The sequence below is a fragment of the Numida meleagris genome, chromosome 4, assembly GCF_002078875.1.
Source record: "Numida meleagris isolate 19003 breed g44 Domestic line chromosome 4, NumMel1.0, whole genome shotgun sequence".
In the NCBI taxonomy this organism is placed as follows: domain Eukaryota; kingdom Metazoa; phylum Chordata; class Aves; order Galliformes; family Numididae; genus Numida; species Numida meleagris.
The window spans coordinates 15353713-15373640 of record NC_034412.1 but is presented as its reverse complement, the minus strand read 5'-3'; positions in this window follow the sequence as shown (position 1 = coordinate 15373640).

Below are 19928 nucleotides of genomic sequence, written 5' to 3'. Positions count from 1 at the left end.
TGTGGGGAGAGCAGTCACGCTGCATGGGTGGGATGAGTGAGGCTGAAGGAGCAGAGACCCTGCAATATAAACACGCCACAAGGATGTAGGAGGAGAGGGGACGGACTTTTATGGCAGGGGAAAAAAAGCACCAAATATTTGTTTGTCTGTAGAACAAGTTTCCATGGCAATGACGTGCCTCCCAGCAGCTCCCCAAACACGTGCAGCCACTCAGCTCGGGCTGTGCTGGGGGCAGCGCTTCCCCCCATGATGGCACATCTCAGGGTGCACAGGGCAGGGGTGAGCCCTGGCACACAGAGGGTCCGACCCGACTCCTCTAAGGGAAAGCCACCAACGTCAGGTGCCTCAGACAAATGTCACCTCAGCTAATCTGGCTCTGAACCTGCGGGGCCATAAATCCCATTCTTTCGCTGCCAGATGAAGGATTTGTTCCTGTAACAAGGTGCTTTAACCTCGCTGCACGCTCATTGTTCTGCCCTCTTTGATTTTACTGTAAATGACCAAATTCGCTTTTGATGCGCTGCCAGTGCTCATCGATCGTGGCACCGCGTGGGCTGTGCCGTGCGTGCCCTGCTGGGGAGGGCTGAAACCCCACAACTCCTGAGCCCAGCAGCACTGGGGGGCTGACCATTCCCATTAACCCCACCAGCAGCCGGACCCCACTCCTGTTTTCCAGCCCGTATCGCCACCCACTTTTTATTCCCCATCGCTGGAGCACTTCCCGGTGCCCAGCAGGGGTTGTGCTCGCACCCCGCCGGGCGGCTTTGTTCCTGCAGCCACCTGGCCTGGAAGCACAGGGGACACTTGGGCTCGTGACTGGGAGGAAACTGCAGCCCCACGGCCAGCAAACAATGGGCGGAAACGCGCCCAGCGTCCCGGGCTGGGAGGGCAGCGTGGGGCAGGGATGGACCTCTGCAGGAACAGAGCAGCCCTGCCCCGGCATGTCCTGCTCCTCCACTGGGAAGAGCTGTGGCTGCTGGCCTGGGAGAGGGGGAACCTGGAGAACTGTGCATGATGCACATCGCGTGCCCAGCGTGGTGTGCAGTGCCTCGTGTGCACAGCATGGTGCACGGCGTGGTGCGTGGCACGCAGTACCTGGTGCACACAGCGTGCTGCGTGGTGCTGTGCGAGCGTTATGCCGTGTGCTTGGCGTGGTGCGCGGCGTGCAGCGTGCTCTGCAGAGCGCGCTCTGCGTGTGTGCAGCGCGGTGACCTCTTACTGCCTCTGGCCCCGAGCGGGGGCCGGGAAGGGAAGCGCTGCCGGTCGCGCTGCTTTCATCAGAGATCTGGAGCGCAGGAGCCTGCCCAGATCCTAATCAGTGTGGGAAAGAAGCGGCCGGGCCCGCTCTGGCTGCAGCTTGCTGGAGACGCCTTTTATTTCCATAAACTTTATCTCGGCCCGCAGCCCCTGATACACCGCCCTCCATACGCGGAGGGCAGCGTGGCGGGCGGCCAGCAGCCGCTCACAGCCGCACGCGCTGCCGGTGCTCCCGGGGGATGCGCAGCCGCACGCCAGCAGCCCCATCCCCGTGGGAAGGGCCGTGTCAGGCTCCGTGCCTCCCCCAGGGCCGCGCTGCTGCTGGGTTTGAGGCTTGCTGGGCTTTGCCACAAATGAGCGGTTTGGGCTGCTTTCAGTTTTCTTGTTTCATTTTTTTCACTTCGCTAAAAAAGTTTGGGTTTTGTTTCAGAAGGTTTACATTCTTCTTGGAGCATGGAAAAACCAGGATCTGGGGGTTGTTTGCACGCTCGTTCTGCAGACTGGGAAAGACAATTTTCCACTTCTGCTTTGCGGCGTCTGAGAGTGAGATCTGTCCCTGTGCCGCATCCCCTCAGCATCCTTCTGCTGCGGGCACATTGCCTTTGTGCCATCTTGCAGTGATTTATGGCAGCTGTAATAGCGGTGGCCACCCATCACCTGGGCTTGGCCAGGCTTGGGGACGTCTCCCCCTCCGTGTCCATCTCTGCTGAGGATACCCAGCCACACACTGTCCCCGCTCCCCTCCAGCCTGTCCCCAGCCCCTCCTGACGGCTTTTCACCCCATCCCTCCTGCTGCCACAATCCCTGCTCTGTCTGCGGCCTCGTGGCATGCCAACATGATAAATGAGCTCTCTGTTCCCCAGCACTGGCTGCTCGTCGGAATGCTGGGGAGCAGCCCACAGAGAGCCATTGAGTGCTGTCACCCGCAGTGCTGTCACCCATCTCACAGCACCACTGCTGCCGGGCACGGGCAGAGCCCCAAGGCCACCCAGCACTGCTGTGTGCCGCTGCTGGAGGGGACAAGGTTGGCCTGGCGTGTTCCTTCTTGACAAAAACATGCCAGATTGACTCATCTCTGCTTGCTCCCAGCCCCAAACTCCACCTGGGCACAGCTCCTGCTGCAGCAAAGCCCAGCCCCGGTTGCTGCTAAGCGCTGGTGAAAGCTGCTCACCTGTTGGCGATGCGTAGCCGTATTATAAGGATTGCCTTTTTTTAATAACATTTTATAGCAAGAAATGTTAGAATCATAGAATTGTTTGATTGGAAGGGATCCTCACGGGCCATCTGGTCCAACTCCCTGCAGTGAACAGGGACACCTACAGCTCCATCAGGTGCTCAGAGCCCCGTCCAGCCTGACCTTGGGTGTTGACAGCTGTTTCTCCTAATCCCACACTACTTTTGCCTCTCATAGATCTGTGTTGGGGTAGGGAGTGAACCCCTCAGCTATTACAACCACTCTCTCTTCCAGGCTTAGCAGAAGAGAAGCTTGCAAAGACAAGCAATGACTTCCTGCCTCAGCTCTTGGAAGAACTTCCACTTCTTTCAGCAGGAATGCTTTGCTGTTGGATGTGCCAGTAGCGTTCCATATCACCTTTCACACGCAGATCTCTGGGTGCTCTGCTCCTTGTGTAAGACCTTGGCTCTGGGCCCTGGCTGTGTTGAAACTGAAGGAGTTGAAGGACCCTTTGGGCTGGGAGGATCAGGCCCATGGGAGAGCAAAGGAGTTGGGACTGTGGTTGTGCAAGTCTTTGGAGGGATGCCTGATGGCTGCCTTACTCACCTTGGGTTGCAGGGACACCAGCAGGAGGGACTGATGTCGCAAAGCAGAGCTGAGGGCTCACCCAGAGACCTTCTGGGGTGGTGGGCACCCTACTGCAGTGATAGTGCTTGCCAAGGTCATGTGGACCTGCACCCTGCGGGACATTTCTGGTGTCCCACCAGCCCCAGGGACGCTCCATGGTTTATGGCTGCGTGACCAAGGAGCGTCCTTGAGCCTTCCTCCTGAGGGTTGTATTCTTTAAGGTGCTGGCAATGAAAAAAAGCTCTCTGTGCCCTTCCCCCAGCTCAAAGCATCCTGTACAAAAATAAAGTGCCCAAAATAGCCCTAGACACTGCTTGACATTTGCCAGACAGCTGCTTGCGGGAGTGCTGCAAAGATTATGTATTGCTGTGAGCTTCCCTCCTGCCGCCTGTATGTGCCTTGCAACAGGGCCTGCTTCCACCAGGCTCACGTGGCCTGAAAAAGGCAGCACAGGGACAGGGGGTGCAGGGACAGGCACCCACCAGGTATGGGCTCGCTCCTCCGAGGGCTGGAGCACAGCAGCTCCAGTGCAGCTAGGACGTGTCACCCGACCATGGGACACCAAAAAGACATCAAGTCAACCCAGGAGCCCTGCAGGGAAGCTGTGGCTCAGAGGGGACCTGGGAGGTGCCTTGGGTCAGAGCCTTGGCTCAAGCCCACAGGACCATGGCAGGGAGTGAGGTGAGGGGAAAGCAGCTAGGACACCTAGAGCACCTAGAGAAGGATATGGCACAGTGAAGTGAGGCCATGGGGAGGGCATGGCATGGCATGGCAAGGGTGGGAGAAAGGCACACAGCATGGCAGGACGAGGCCTGGAGGCAATTCCAACAGCTGCAATTCAGGAGGACCGTCCTTCAGCAGAGTCTGATCCTGGAAAGTGAGAGCACAAGGCTTGAGATGAGATGAAATACGTAGGGGCAGCAAGGCATGACCCAGTGGTTTTATCGGTAACCTCGTAAGTGTGCACATGTACTTACGTGCAATGAGTCAGTGGCCTTTAAATAGGAAAAAAAAGCATACATGCAAGAAGGAAATGTATTGTTTAGGACAGAACAGGGTCCTTGAAATACTAAATGCAGTAAAATCTGCAAGTGAGAGATGGAGGTAGCCCAGGAGCCATGTGAGCCCCAGCAGCACCACGGTAGGACAGGTGTGGAGGTGCTGCCGGCTGCCAGAAGCATGCCAGGAGCACGCTGCAGATTTTCCAGGGGATTTTATGACCAAAACTAAGGATCGGCTCAGCCCAGCTCAGCCGTGGGGCACACAGGGCATTCGCCAGAAGTGTTTTGAGCCCAATGACATTTCCGACTTGAGGACTGGATCTCCACTCCTAGCCTTGAGCCTCACACACAACCTCGCTTTTTTTTTTTTCCATTTTCATGTTTACCAAATCAAGGTTTCCATGGAAGTGCTGGGAGTTCTCTGCAGGATCTGTCTCGTTCCCTGGGCCATGAGACTAAAGGCTCTTCAGATCTCCAAGAACAGGCACTTTCAAGCTGTTTCCCTGTGCCTGCTGATCCAGTCTGCGCACGGACCCGTCCCTGCTGCTCCACCACCCCACAGCTTTGATGTCGGCAGCCTGGCGTGCTCACCTCCAAAGCATTTCCCAGCACACGTCTGGCTGTTTATACCTTTGAGGCATGCAGCCACTCTCTTCTGTTTAAGGACCGTCTTGACCACATCAGTAGAGTAAGAATCGCTAAAAATAGACGGGCTGGCAAACTTCACGGCATGGAAAACGACATGCTTTTGAAATCTCTGGAAAAGAGTGGATTCCTTAAAGGATAGTTTACAAATACTGATTTCATTATTTATGGGGGCTGTAAAACACAGTGCATGAGGAAAGCATCGTCCCATTGAAGCCGTGTGTTACTCATTACAGCGGTGTTCGCGTTCCAGTGGGTTCCTCGGCTTTCTCCCCTTGCCCTGCCAACGCGTTGTCCCTCACCCTCTCCAATTTTTTCATTCCTGAAGCCTCCGGTAGCCAAGGGAACGTGCTCCTTTCTGTGCCAGCTGTCCTGGTCTTATTGTTTCTTTTAAAAGATTTATTGCATCATTGCTCCCTGCTCCTCTCACTATTTCCACCGGGGTATTTGTGGACACGGGTCCTGCACCTGTTCCCCAGCCCTCTCCTCCTCCAGGTCCTGCCCTTCCGTGGGGCTCTCCTGCGGGAACGCCGCGGGTTTGTGTTTCACCCCCAGGCCATACCCTGGGTGCACCAAAGCCGTGCCCTGCAGTCTTGGCACCGCAAAAGCAAGAGGTTTCTCGGGAATGTTCTCTACGGCTCTGGGATCTGCTTCAACTGTTACAGACATGTATAGATGTAGGGCTGTATGTATCCAGACAGAATGTCTGACACCCCACGATGGCAAGCAAGCCCTGCTCCATTCGACGTGGACCTCTCTGCAGACAGGGCTGCAGCCTGTGTCTCCCGTGACATTTGCTCCGTTCCAGCTGCCCTGGGGTCGGCCCGCTGGGGTTAAGCAGCGCTCCTGGTGCAGGGTTAATGCTGTGCTCATGTGCTCCCTGATGTATTTATAACTTTTACGTCCCTCTGACATTTTATGTCCAGACAGCATTACAAGGGATGAGTGCTTTCCATTACGCACTGGGACGAGCTCCTGCTCGCGCCTCGCAGCTCCTATGACATAATGCACAGCCCAGTGGGGCACAGCCTGGGATGCCCCAGCATAAGCATGGTGCGCAGCCGGCCAGCCCCACTGCTTGTCCTTGGCCCCGTGGTGAGAATTGCCACCTGGATTAAAATGTCCATGGAGGGGAAGGAGCACGCGGCCCTGCGGCTGCCCTGGCTTCAGTTTCAGCCCCAGGCTGCCCCCGGCTCAGCTGACACAGAGACAGCAAAGACTTTGCTCCATCTGGGTACGGGGAAAGTGTGACCGAAGGACAAATGCCACCTGCGTGCACGCAGACAGCCCGACTGCTGCCCTTGCATGGCTGAAAGAGGTAAAAGGAAGTAAAAGGACGGCGCTGGCAGCTCCGTACAGGTCGCTGCCTTGGCACATGCCCCTTGGGAAAAATTTTATTCCCATCTTGTTCCTGCTGGGCAGGGAACAGGGGTGGAAGTGGGGCAGGCCCAGTGGCCACCGGGACAGGCAGCCATGGGGACGCACGCTGCTGAGCGCACGCAGCCCCAGACACTGCACCCAGCTCCTCTTTGTAAAGGCTTTTGCAAGCAGTGCCCTGGAGCAGAATGAATTAAAGCCTAATAAAGCAGTGGTAATTTGCAAACTGGAAATGCTCCAGAGTGCCCGGGACTAATCCATTAAAACCTTCCTCCGTCCCTCTCGTCCCCTGGCAGGCTCTGGACGAAGGCTCTGAGCTGTGGCCCCACTGCCCCGCACTTCCCTGAGCTTCAGCCCCATGCTGTGTGTGCTGGTGCAGGGACTGACCCCCCTGCTGGGACCAAACCAGGCACCACTTGGCTGAGCTCCTCTGAAGGCAGCAGGTGCCATGAATTCGAGCCTGGTGTCTGAGGGCTTGGGGCAGCTCTGCCATCCCAGCAATGTGCCCGCTAAGCAGTGATCGGCAGAGAGCAGAAATAATATCCAGAGCCATCCAAGATGGGTGGACAGGAGCTGCCCAAGTCTGGCCCAGCTCTGAGTCCCATCGGCATTTTCTGTGCATTGCCAACCAGGCTGTCTGCCTCCAGTTGGCTTCTGCCACAGCTCGGATTGAGGGAGAGGCTGGGCTTCCATTTCCTCGCCCCTAATTTCCGAGCCTGCAGCTCCTCGCAGGCTTCTCCCTGAAAAACACAAACACTTGTCCCTCACCACCTTTCTCGTGGGACTGCAGAGCTAATTCACCTTCCCCACATTTGCATCCCACAAATGATGCCCAACAGATACACCCAGCACAAAAATACAGTCATTAGCATTCAGGTACATGTACACCTGCACACACACCCATCGAGATGAGGGGTTCTTCCAGTGCAGCCCAACCTCTGCGAAGTGTCTTTAAGGTTGACTCTCATTTGAAACTGAGCCTCAAAACCTTGGACGGATTTGGCTGATCCTCATTGAAAATTTGACTGATGTGTTTGGAAAGTGCAACAAAACCCAAATCAGAGGAGGGCTGCACGAACTGTTTGCTTTTCTTGTTCGTTTCTGGCAAGCAGGAGCTGCTGACCCCGAGCTCCCAAGCTTGGTTCCTCCGCTAAACGAAATCCAGCACGAGCTGCAGGACCGCCTCTCCAGTGCCGACGCAGCAGGCAGCACCTATCGCTGAGCAGTGCCGAGCTGCAGTGGGATGGCCACACACCTCGGGGCTGGGGGGACCTCAGGGCCGTCTGCACCCTTCTCTGCACAGCCGTGCTCATGGAGAGCTGGAAGCACCGCAGCAAAGGGCAGGGAACCTAAGAAGCTTTATTTTAATTGATCTGAGTTCACTGAGCCTGCCAAGTTAATGAGTCCCCAGCAAGCAGCTTTAACGAGAGCCCGTGGCAGGCTTAAAGGAACAAGATGAAAATGAGGGCAGAAATAGATGCTTGTCTGCAGAGCCTGATCCGCTGGGGCCAGCGAGGCGAGGAGGAGCCGGCGAGGGCTGGCGGCAGACGCGGGGGCACAAGGCGAATGTGCTGCTTCAGCGCTTTGCATTTCTGCCCACCCGCCAAGCGCAAACCCTGCTCTGCCGGTCCCCTGCCGGCCATTAATCCTCAGGGCAGAGGGAAGCGTTGCTCCCACCCTCCATACCCTTCGGTCTTGCCCATACGAGAGTTTAGTATTGGGGGCAGTGGAGAATGCCCCCTGCAGCACTGATACCCGTGGGCGGTAAGCAACGGGATGCTGCCGACCCATCAAGATTTCCTGCTCATCCGTCGCCCTTCTCCTGCCCACTCACTGCCCATCCATTGTGCTTTTCCTGCCCACCCATCGCCCTTCTCCTGCCCACGTCGCAGCCCAGCTGAGCACACAGCTCAGCCCAAGCCGGGCTGACCAGGGCCGGCTCCAGGCACTGAAAGGGGCCATTGTCTGCCTGAGGCTTTGAAGATGAAGGCTCTTGTACAAGTGCCAGGTGGCGGTGGGGTGGCCGCGGCCGTGGCTGGGACAGCTCTTGGCTTGTGGGATCCTGCTGTCAGCACCCCACACCCCCCAAAAAAATGTGAACGGGAAAGTGTGTTTTCTCAAACCAAACAGGGCTGCCGCCTCCACCCCTCCCGCAGGGCCGTGGCCCCCGTGAGCCCAGCAGGGCTGCAGGCACCAGGGGCACAGATGTCCCATGCCACCCGCGGGGCCGGGGCTGGCAGCGGGGCTGTGCGGAAGCGCTGGGAGAAAACACATCGGGGAGGGCGGCGAGCCGGGCTGCTGTTCCTCCTGCCGCACGGCCGGGCCGGGGCAGGGCAGCTGCTGTGAGTTCACTGGAGCAGCACTTTCCCACAGTCTGGAGGAGTGACACATGGCTCTCACACATTCCTGTGCCGGCAGGCTCGGCCGCGCTTGGCCAGGAGTCAAGGCAGACGGAGGGCTGCCGCTGGGAGCTGCTGATTAGCAGGTTCCGACTTTGGCACCAGCCCGGCCCTTGGAGCTCCGGGCGACTTCGTGTGAGCGCTTAACCCTTCCAAGGGCCGGGAGCGATGCCTTCCTCCTGATAGCATCTGTTTCCCAACCCTAGGGAGGCTGCTGAGCTCATTCCCAGCGAGCACCCGCAGCCGCAGGTGGGGGCTGTGGGTGCATCACGAGCAATGGTTACGTGTTTCCCATTCGTCCTCTGGATAGAGGTGCTGGTTCCGTGCCTTCCTCGCTGCCTGCTGGCTGTGCCTGCTTCCAGCCCAGCCATGACCTCCTCTAAGGCTGCAAACAGCTTTCTGCCAAACAGCCGGAGGCGAGCCCAGGATGTCTGGGGGAATGCAGACAATGCAAACGCTCTCTTTTATCTCACCTAGGTTTTTTCCGCTCCTTGCAATTAGCAGCCTGCTCTGTCTGCTCCCCATTTCCCTGCGGTTCCTCCCAGCAGCCCTGCCCCTTTAACGTGTGGAGGGAAGGCCGCATCCCTGCGTGCCCTTCAGCTCTTCCAACAGCTCTCCAGTGGCCGTAGGCACTCTGTTGGCTGCTGTGGGCTCGGTGGGGCTCAGCAGCACCAGGACCACCCGCACCCTTCCTCCTGCCCCTGCTGCTGTCCCCAGGTGGGGAAACCACAGTGCATGGGACCACAGTTTCAGTCTTTCTGAAACAGCGCAGGAAGCAGCGCAGCCTAAAACCCTTAAGATATTTGCTTTGACAAGAAACCAGATAGCCGGATCCGTGCGGTGCAAGTGCTGCCTACCCGCCCTCTTCCCGCACTCAGCCAGTACACGGCCATCCCAAATATTATTTTTTGGAAACCACTTCCATAGATCAACAGAGGCGTTGCGGCAGAGCCGTGCAGCCGGGGAACCAGAGTGCTGCCACTCACTGGAGCAGAACAAGCCAGCGAGTCCGCACAGAACAGGATTAATGAAAGCCAGACCACAAAGCCCATAAAAACATATTTCTTGCTTTTATTAGACCAATGCAATTGCATGGAAAGAGCAGACAGCCCTGAGATGCCTGGACCCGGTAGCATGGATGTTGCCACCACCAAAGCAGCAGCGTGTCCCCTGCTGCACACCAGGGCACGGGGACACTGCTACTTATAGGGGTCAGTCCCATTGGTTTGGCCTCACTGGGACAAGCTGAAAATAGAATGTCCCCACGGGGAAGGGAAATGCTTTTCCTGTTCTAGGAGGCATGATCTCCTGAGTGAGTGCTGGCAAAGAAAGGCATCTTGTTTGGGGGGCTCTGCAAGGCAAGATGAAAGGGGAAACCTACATTTTTCAGCTCAGCCTGCTCCTGACATGGGAAAACAGTGCAGACAAGAATAGATAGCTTGTTGGCTCGTTTTTTTTCCTTAACAGATCATCTGTGTGAATGTGCTGTGCTAAGCCGGGAGTGAGGTCGGGATGCCTCCACCCAGCCATGCCCCCGGCCACCACCGGGTACCCTGAGCTCCCTGAGCTGCTGTGCGGGAATTCAGCATGCTGTGACCATGGAGGTGGCTCTGCTGTGTGCACAGCCCCACGCACCAGCACCTGGGCTGTGAAAGTGCCATGCTGAGATTTTCCCCCTGAAGACACGGGACACTGCCTGCTGCGGGTCACTGCGTTGGTGACAGACGCAGTGCCACATGTGGAATGGTGGCAGGGCCATGGCAGCTCCTGCACAGGAGTGGATCCCTGCCAAAGGGCAGAATTTGGTGCTGGATTGCCCAGCCCCAGGCGTGTGCACCAAAAGGAGGCCAGGAGCAGCATGCTGCCTTAAGACAATGCAATTACAGCACAACGTGTTTGGGGTCGCTTTTGTCCCTTTTTGAACCATTTGGGGCATGCTGTCAGGTTGGAGGCCGAAAGACCCAGAAATGTGCTTAAGTGACCACCGCCCATCCCCACAGAGCCTCAGTGGGACCGTGAGCCCCATCACCCACCCCCCACATCCCAACCCCCGCAGCAGGGTCTGCAGGTCAGCCCCATCGCCGCCCGCCCGGAGCCACCAGGTGAGGCGCGGCCGCGCGTGTGCATGCACCGGGAGCTGTTTGCATATGAAAGTGGCCGTGCGCTCGGCGGGGCTGTATCATTTATTGTATGATCTTATCTGGCGCGTGCCTCAGCCGCCCTTTCCCACACTCTGCATGCTCGGCTGCCAAGGCCCCGGGCTTAGCCTGTCAGCATTACCCGGGCTCAGCAGGCAGGCAGTAATTCCCTGAATAAAGAAAACATTTTAAGGTTTGACAAGTCCAGCATTTGCATGTCTGTTTTCAGAGAAATAACCATCTCGGGGGATTAAGCCCTTTTTTTTTTCCCATCCAGCCCAAAGTATGAAAACATTCTTGACATAGTTGCCTGAAAAAAGGATTTCTATAGAGCAAAATACCTTGCGTCCTGTGTGAGCGCAGCGATTTGCTTTGAAAAAAAATAAAAGAAAGGAAGAAAGAAAGAAAAGAGCCGCTGCAGCCCAGAGCCGTGTTGGTTTAGGGCGGGTGAAACAGCACTGGCAATGCACGCACTAGGGAGGGTTTGTGCCCCTAGCCCTGCTCCATTCATGCCCCCACCCCAAAGGGAATCCAGGATTTGGGATTTACTCCAGGATGTGCCCCGTGCTGCGCATTTCCAATGGGATGGGGCTGGAGCCCCAGTGCTGGGCACCCCCAGCAGCGCTGCCCTCGGGTGCCGGCCACGTGCCCGTAGCGCCCAGCTGCCCCCCCCGGATAAATGGGGCTTTATACTGGGGGATAATGCAGCCTGAACGCAGGGAGGCTTAAAAAGCAAAAGTGAATCATTCCTCAGTTCTCCTTCCCGTAATCTCTCCTGGTAACATTAATTATGAGTTTGCACAGCGTGCCCTAAGGCAAGCACCACTTTCCCAGGACAATTAAAGTTACTTAATTATTAAAAACCGTGTGCCATTCCTGCGCTCCCCCAGCCCCGCGAGGCGGGCGGGCCGGCTGGCTCACACGCTTTCTCAGAGCGGCGATTGGAGCATCTGTGGGAAAGTCTGCTCCATTGTAATCCCTCTGGCATAATCCTGCAAATCCCAGCCCGGCCCCGAGGGGTGAGCACAGCCCCCGACCATGGCTCGGACACTCCCCAGGCCTCTCACCCTGTCCCCCGGCACACAACCCGGTGCTATGGCCTTCCCTTCCCAAAGCTGAACCTGAAACCAAGCTCTACCCCAGTGCTGCCAGCAGCCGGTTGGACTCCTTGAAGCGATGGCTGTAACTGACCCTTGCAGGCGCTGAGCACCGAGGGATCGTGGCCATCCATCAGCCTGACGGGGCGTGAAAGCCATAAACTCTTTGGTGGAGCTGCTCCGGTCCCATTAGGCTGTGCCGTGCTCCTGAAATGAGCCCTGATAGCTGGGGGCTGGGGCGGGTGCGTACATGGGCACAGTGGCCCTGGGGTGCTGAGGGTCCCCGTGGTGTGTAGGGTGCTGGGCAGCCAACGTTTCCCCCAAAGTGGCTGTGTGTGTAGGGTCTTGTGGTGTGGCTCCTGCAGCCCCCAGCACACAAGAATGGATTCTAAGCACTGATCCCAGCACCACAGGGTGACATCGTTTCACTTTCTCTTCTGTGCCACCCACACCCATCCTGGGGCAGCCACCCTTCAGCATCCTGGGCACGGAGCACATGGGTGGCGTGTCCTTAGGCGAGGAGCTTCCTCAGGGCATGGGCTGATCTACGAGGTGACAAAGACAACACAAACCACACACAAGTCTGGCTGCCCCTCCCTGCTGTGCCTAGGAGTCATACGCTCACAGCAAGGCGTGAGCTCATGGCACTGAGCGAGCCGTGTTGAAAGGGGCCCAGAGGGACATGGCACAGGCAATGCCCGTCCCTCACCATCCCTCCCCTTGCAGCCTCACAGCCTGTCCCCACCATACGTGGCTCTGGCTGCAGCTGTGCGACCCTCCGCCCGTCCCACACCTCTGTGCCGTGGTTGACACTGAGCACACGAGCACACGCACTGCCTCTGCTGCCCTGTGCCAAAGCTGTGGGCTCGGTGCTCTGTCCCCAAGAGGCCACTGTCCCTGTCCTCCAGAGGCCGTTTGCTTTACGATCTGTGAACATCAGGAAGAAATGAAGCAGCGGTGGAGAATTCCCTTCAGCAAAGCTTTGATGGTGAAAAATGTGCTGCTGGGCTGTCTGTTCCGCAGCAAGGGAAAAAAAAGAGAAGAAAGGAGGGGAAGGAGGAGGAAGGAGGGAGAGAAACCATCTGCTTTTTTAGAAGCTCCTCACCCCGGCTCCAGCCCTGCACTAGGAAAGCTGCTCCTCTGCCCGGCACTCCCGTGCAACTGGATAGTGCCTGCAGCCCCAGGTTAATTGGGACCAGGCACTGCGCTCGTGTCGAACCTTGCCAGCACAGAGGGCTGAAAGAGTTCTGCACAGGGCACTGCACACAAGGCGAGCAACAAACGCACCGCTGACAGCCACAGCAGTGCCCACAGCCCCCGCTCCATGGGGAAAAAGGGGGAATTTTGTCAAGAAGCCATCGGAGCACAACGCGGCTGAGCGTGTCCCCGTGGGAAGCAGCGGGTGATGCCGTGTGCCATGCCTGCCTTGGAAGTGCAGGCCACTCATCTCGCCCCAATGAGCCTGGCGTTGTGCCGTGGCTATCAGCGGCCTCGCACGCTTTCATGTCCCTGGCACAGCCCCAGAGCAGCGCATGGGTTATCCAGGCTGTGGTGCGTTCCCACGGGAATGGCAGCGTGTGCTCCCTGCCCCGGGTGCCTACGGGGCACGTGTCACCATGCCACTACCACTGACGCTGTGCTTCGAATTGCTGGGCTGGCGGGCAGAGCCCACGCCACTGAATGCGCCGTGTGAGCTGCAGTCAGATGCTGCCCCAGCTCCGCTGCAGGGACACCTCTCCCATTGGCGTCAAGGGCAACCCTGGAGGAGCTGCTGTGATTTAAGACGTGAGAAGGTCAAAAGTTTTCTCAAGCGGAGCTGCTATCGTGGAGCTGAACACTTCATCCCCCCTTTTTATCTGCCCCAGTATTTATTGTCCATGAGCAAATACTTGTGTTTTTATAAATTCCTTTGGAGTGAATCACCCTCCTCCTGTTTAAACCAGCAAAGACCACATCAAACACTATCACTCCATCTAGAATTAATCATTAATTTGAAGCATTTGACAACATTTTGCCAGCATGATTTTGCTCTCTCCCCAAATAATAAGGGCCATACCTTGGTCCTAACACCTCTGAGGGAAACCCTGGGCATCACTTCACCTCTCGCCTTGCCCGGAGCTGCCCATGTGCAGGCTCACACCATGTGCCTGTCCACCCTACGGCCAGGCTGGAGCCGGTGGGACATGGCCATGCTTAGAGTCCCCAACCCCCAGCCCAAGGGGTTTCCCTCTGGGGAAGCACGATGCTGCTCAGGGCTCTCCGCTCTCATCACAGCCTCTGCAAACAAAGTTTAAAATCAGGCCAAAATCTGATCCCAGATGCATGTACGTGGCTTCTATTCACTTTAGACTCCATCCAGCCTCTACACGCCACATTCTGTACTTTGGTTTTGTTGTATGCGTGAGGCATGTGTTCTGCTAGGACACTGCATTTCATTTAGAAATCATTTCTGACAGCCCTTCTGTTTCCCAAATTCCTGCACGCCAGGTCCTGCAATGCATCTTCCAGATCTGCAGCCTCTTTGGAGTCAACAAATTGGTGTGGTTTTGCTTTCTGCTCACAAACAAGCCACGAAATGACCTTGATTTTTCCAATGGCTGTGGTTGGGCACTTCCTAGACTCTTTTTCTGCCGCTGCTTTGCACCCAGGGATATTTTGTGATCCCACTCACTATTGCTGCTTTGCGTTTTATTGCAGGGCAATAGCGCGGGGAATGGGACAATCGTGCTCCGTAACCAGGCGCCGGGACACCCACATCCCCGCTGTGAGAATCTGTGCCCACTCTGCTGGCACCTCTCCACCGCCTTTATCACCTTATCAGCCCCTTGAATACACCTTCTTTATGGCGTGTGCCTTTCAGGGGCCCTTCTGCAAGACAATGATGTGCCTTTGATGGTTTGGCCGATCCTGTTTCCTGTATGCTCCGGAGCCTTGTATGCATTTAAATTCGACTTGTTAACTTTATAAGGATACTTCAGGCTCGTATTGTACTGAAATTGGCTGGGATCTCTGCATCTCCCTTATTCCCACGTACCTTTTCTTAGAAACGCTTTGTAGTGGCGTTATTGCTGTTGGGAGGTTTGCCTTTAACAGCCTCCAATAAAGATATGAGGCTGCGTGCGGCAGCAGCTCAGCAGCAGCGCAGGTGCCTGCAGCATACCGTGCTGCGGTGGCAGCGGGTGGCCGGGACGTCCCCCCGGTGCATCCCTACATGCTCTCAGTGCATTTTCTAGCAGAGTGCTGCCCCACAGCTGGGCTCGCCGCTTGGCTCTCACCGCTCCTTGTCGGGGGTTTCTGCCCTCTCCCTGTGTTCCCACACTAGAGCAGCGCAAGAGCGTTCTGAAGGTGACTGATGAGCACAACGCCCTTCGCTGCCCAGCAGGATGGTGCCCTTGGAGGCTGATGTCAGGATGTTTCAGGGTTTGGACTGGATGTCACTCCATACGACGCTCCACATTACTTATCAAAAACTGCCTCTCGCTGCTGGAATTGGCGCAAAGTAAATATTGTACTTGCAAATGTATTTATTCATTATGCTCAGCAATTAACTCTTGATGTAGGTAATTAAGCTGTCAATTATCCCTTGTTTATTAAATAACAACATCCTTCAAGGGATAATATTTCTATTACAGTAATTAGTAACACATCAGTTCTGCACCAGCATGTAAAGGATTCTCACCTTTTTCTCCTGGCATTGGCTGCCTCAGGAAAAGTGGTTCTACAGCATGATGTCACACATTTTGGGATACACACACACATGTAGGGAGATGGGGCCACCAATCTACACACCATGCCGCCATCCTGATGTTGGCGTGGCTGGTTTCAGTCCTGCTGTCACCTTGAATAGTTCATATTGATTTTGGGAGCACGGCACTCCAATTATGCCGACATCCAGGTAGTAGTGAGACAGGCTCTTTCTCTCCATGACAGTGCCAAGCTCAAACAGAACTGCTGCCGAGGCTTTATGCTCATGTGCAGCTCACACACTAACTCACCCCGTGCTGACTCACGGCATCGTAAATAAGAGAGGAGGACCAGCGGGTGGGTGCAGCGGGAGCTGCAGGCGGCGTGAGTTCAGTCTCCTTTCTTGGGCTGATTGATGGCAAGGAGAGGGAAGCGTGCTGGAAAGCAGGATAGATGGCTGCAGAGGAGCACGGAGCTGTGGGCAGGAGGATTTCAGTGCCCAGGGGAAAGCTGTGTCCCACAGGGCAGGCCCAGGGCAGGGGCTGCGTGCCGTACACGAGGTCATGCTGGCATGCCGGGGGCCGTTCCCTGCCACACTCCCGCCCGTCTCCTCCCAGCCCAGCACTGTGGATCCAGCTGCTCGCAGCTGGCTGCAAACTGCACTGCGTGCTGGAAGTTCTCCTGGGAGACGGCCCTCTGGGACAGCTTCACAGCTCAGAAACACAATGAACAGTCTCCAGGAAGGGGTGCTTGACATGCAGGGCCCCCCCTGCAGAGCTGCCCCAGAGGCACCGTGACAGCAGCCTCAGGCAGCAGCACAGCAGGATCCCTATAAATAAATACATCGGCTCTTGCTGCCAACACCTTCCACCCACATGGGGAAGACAACTACCGAGAGATGCTCCTCCACGCGTTTATTTCTGGTTCTCAGAGGGACACGGGTTAACGTGGACGTGCTGCCAGCTGCGGCTGCTATGTCTTGCAAAAGGCACTGACTTGTGCTGGAGCAGGGCTGCCCTGGCACAGCCAGCAGGCTGCAAAGTCACGCTCCAGTGAATTCAGGTCATGTCCCAAGGAAAGAGCATCATGGAGTGAAGGATATAAGGCGGCTCACAGACACTGGTTGGCAATGGCAGTGACAGATAGAGATTTGAGCCCAGCAAATAGGCTGGGGACAAGGGGAAAAGCTGGGGCTGCACCATCTGGTGCCCATTAACACGTGCGGCTGCTCCAGCGCAACCAGCATTGCGGATATCGTGGTGGCTATTGGGGCAGGAAGGGAATTCCCATCCACATGGGTGGCATTTCACAGCTGCCAAAATGCCACCCCCAGCTCCCAGGGCGGCATTCCCCCGGTTCAGCAGGATAGGAGCCTGCCAAAAGGAATCAGCTTGGAAAGAGATCCAGGTACCCTGGCTCTTGTCCCAGAGCCCTCCCCAGGGCAGAGCCATGCAGCAGCCTGTGCCAGGATGGGGTGATGGGAATTGTTTGCACCCTGCCTATAGAGACAGAGGAATTTCTCAGGAAGAAACCTGGAGAATGGCCCCTGGTGTCCAGGAGGGCAGGATCTGCTGTGAATTGGGGTTGCTGTCTGCCCAGTGAGCTGCTCCTGCAGCCATGCTGCTGATGAAAGTGGCTCTGCCCTTTTCACCTTGAGGACCTGCAGCAACACCCCTGAAAGCTTTGCTTTGTCTGGGAGACATCATTAGGAAGTCAGCTGGAAAGTGACCTTGTCCCAAAGATCTGGAGGTGAAAAAATCCCTGAAACGTGCCCCGAAGCTACCAGAGAACTCTTCTCCCCACAGACTGCTGCTGTGAAGTCCCACACCCTGCTCCTGGTCTGGGACCACAGCATGTGTGTGGGGCTGCCAGGTGGAGAAATCTGCACCAGTGACAGCTGTCCCCGAGCTGCAGCACTTGTTTTCCAGCCTTCGGGGTGGTGACAACTTCCAGTTGCGACCGGGCTAGAATTTCAGTCCATGACCTGAAGGTGAAAGGCTTGGTATTCCTGGGCTACAACTTGTGTCAGCGCTCTTCCTGCAACACCCCAGCTCTTACAAGCAATTCGCTTTCTATACTTCTTGCCAGCTTTGGATATTAAAGCTACTGGATCTCTAGACACACACTTTGTTCTGGTCTGGGTTACACCTAAAGGACAGGTGCAGCCAGCTCTGCCACCTTCTTGCCTCCCATGTGCCACACCAGCAGCATCACCTCGCTTTATTCCACCTCCTTGCCCGTGGGCCCAGGACCAACCTAAATTTTCTTGCCAATGCATTTTCCCTCCCAGATGTTCTGCGAGTCAGTAACATCCCAATGAGCTGTCCAAAGGTTCTTCCCAAAGCTTCTTTGGACAATTCTCAATTTGTAACCCAAGACTATTGTCTGAGCAAAGAATATCATTGCCAGAGGATCAGAGAACAGGGAACAACACCCTGTTGCACGCGCAGCCCCTTATCTGGGGACATCTTTCCCCCTTTGATAGCCTTCATGCAGGGCTAGAGAAGCCTGGAGAAGCTGTTCCAGATCCCCCAGCGGTTTCAAGCCTCCTTCCAGCCACCTCCTTCCAGCTGGAGCCTGGCCTTGGCCACTTCATTTCCAGAAACATCCTCCCATGTAAATCCTCCCCTTCCTCTCCTGATCCCCGGGGAATTCACACGCAGGCACGCTTCCGCTGTGGGATCACAGCCCTTGCACGTGCGCGGCGTTTTGCAGCAGGCAGGCAGAGACGGGGACACGGAGCAGGAACACCCGACAGGATGCCCTATAGGATGTGACCCTTTCCAAGGCTCCAGCTGGGCTCCCCACAAGCTAAAGCCTCCCCTGGGCCTGTGGCAGGCAGGGACATCACCCCACACCCCCAGCTTGCAGAGTGGGAGCTGTTGCCGGTGGCCAGGGTGCTCCCCAGCTGCCCAACCGGACAAGATTTGGCAGCCCGTAATTACAGCCTGTGCTCCCCCGCCTGCCCTGCTCCGTCCCCATGAGAAACCGACCTGCTGCCAGCAATTAGAGGTGGTTAGCAGCTCCTGGGCTGCCATAAACATGGAGGTAATTGCAGCCTGTTCTCACTCCCAGCCCAGGAGGGACCAGGCTGCCCGGCTTCGCATTTCCTTTGCAAATCCCCACAGACGGGATAGCACTAGCTCAGGAATTGCGATGACCTTCCCGCTGTTTATTTTTTTTCCCCAAGTATTAAAAAACATTAGCCCACCAGGGAACACCTTAGGCTCTTCAAAAATGTACTGCAGCTTTCATGCTAAGCAGTTGTCTTATATGGAGAGATGACTTTTTGGTGGTTCCCCAGTGCGGTCCCCATCTTCTCCTCACTTGAGTTTGCCCGCAGCTCTGGCTAATGGAAGCTCATCTGAAGTTAAATCTTACCCACTGGAGGCTGCTCTTTGTTTTTAAATCAAAAGACTTGTGACTCGACGAAGGAGCTGAAAGAAAGCCTGGATTTGTGCTTTTCTGTAGTTTTAAACATGACACTCTCTTTTATTTATTTTCCTTTTTTAAAACTCCGGTGGCTGTGCAGGCAAGCCTCTGCGGAGACGAGGGCTTTGCGCCGGTGAGATCTGCAAACATGTCTCTTCTTTCCTGAACTTTATTTTTCTCACGGTCTCTGAAAAGGCGAGATCAGGTGATACGTGTGGGATTGGCCCCGTACAGGTGCAGATCAGGTACTGGAGGAGGTGGAAAAACATTGCTGTGTATACTCGAAAAAAAAAAAAAAAAAAGAAAGAAAGAAAGAAAGAAAAGAAAGAGAGACAGAGAGAAAGAGCGAGCGAGCACATTTCTGAATAGGCCAGGTCTAGTTCTTGGCAGGATGACTCAGGCTTAGCTGGCAGGCTATGGGAATAGGAGTGTGAGAAAGTCAGTCAAGCGGAGGGAAAAGAAAGATTCAAGTCCCCAGGCAAAATACTTTTTTTTTTTTTTTTTAAGTAATCTCACGAACCATCCGGCCCAGCCGGGGCACTGCAGGCACAGCTGCGCCGGGCCGAGCAGCAGGCACCGCGCTGTGGTTTTGCGCTCGCCTGGGTGCCGGGAGCAGGGCACACACCTGCAGCCACGCCGCCAGCCAGGCGTGCGCACCGAGCACTGTGACCGCAGTGCTGTGACCGCAGCCCGTGCGCCACTGCCAAGATGGGCCCCAGGGCACCGGGCTGTGAGCGCCCACGGCTGGCACCTGGGCACGGCCCTGACAGGGTCCTGACCGCAGCGACGGGGGCAGGAACCACCAAGGGCTGCGGGCCAGCTCAGGACCCGGGAGCCAGCACAGGGCCAGGGCAGCGTGACGGGGCCCAGAGCACCCTGACTGGATCCGGGCCGCCACCACACGACCCAGGCCACCGTGACGAGGCCCCTGCACAGCAACCGTGCCCGGGCCACCACAGCCGCGTCCGTGTCCCTACACCCAGCCCCAGGCCACCGCAGCCGGGCCCCGCGCCAGGCGCGCTGCCCCGCACCTCACCCCGCAGGCCGCGGCCCTCCGCAGCGCGACTCCCCCGCTTCCCCTCCCGGCTGCCCGGCGG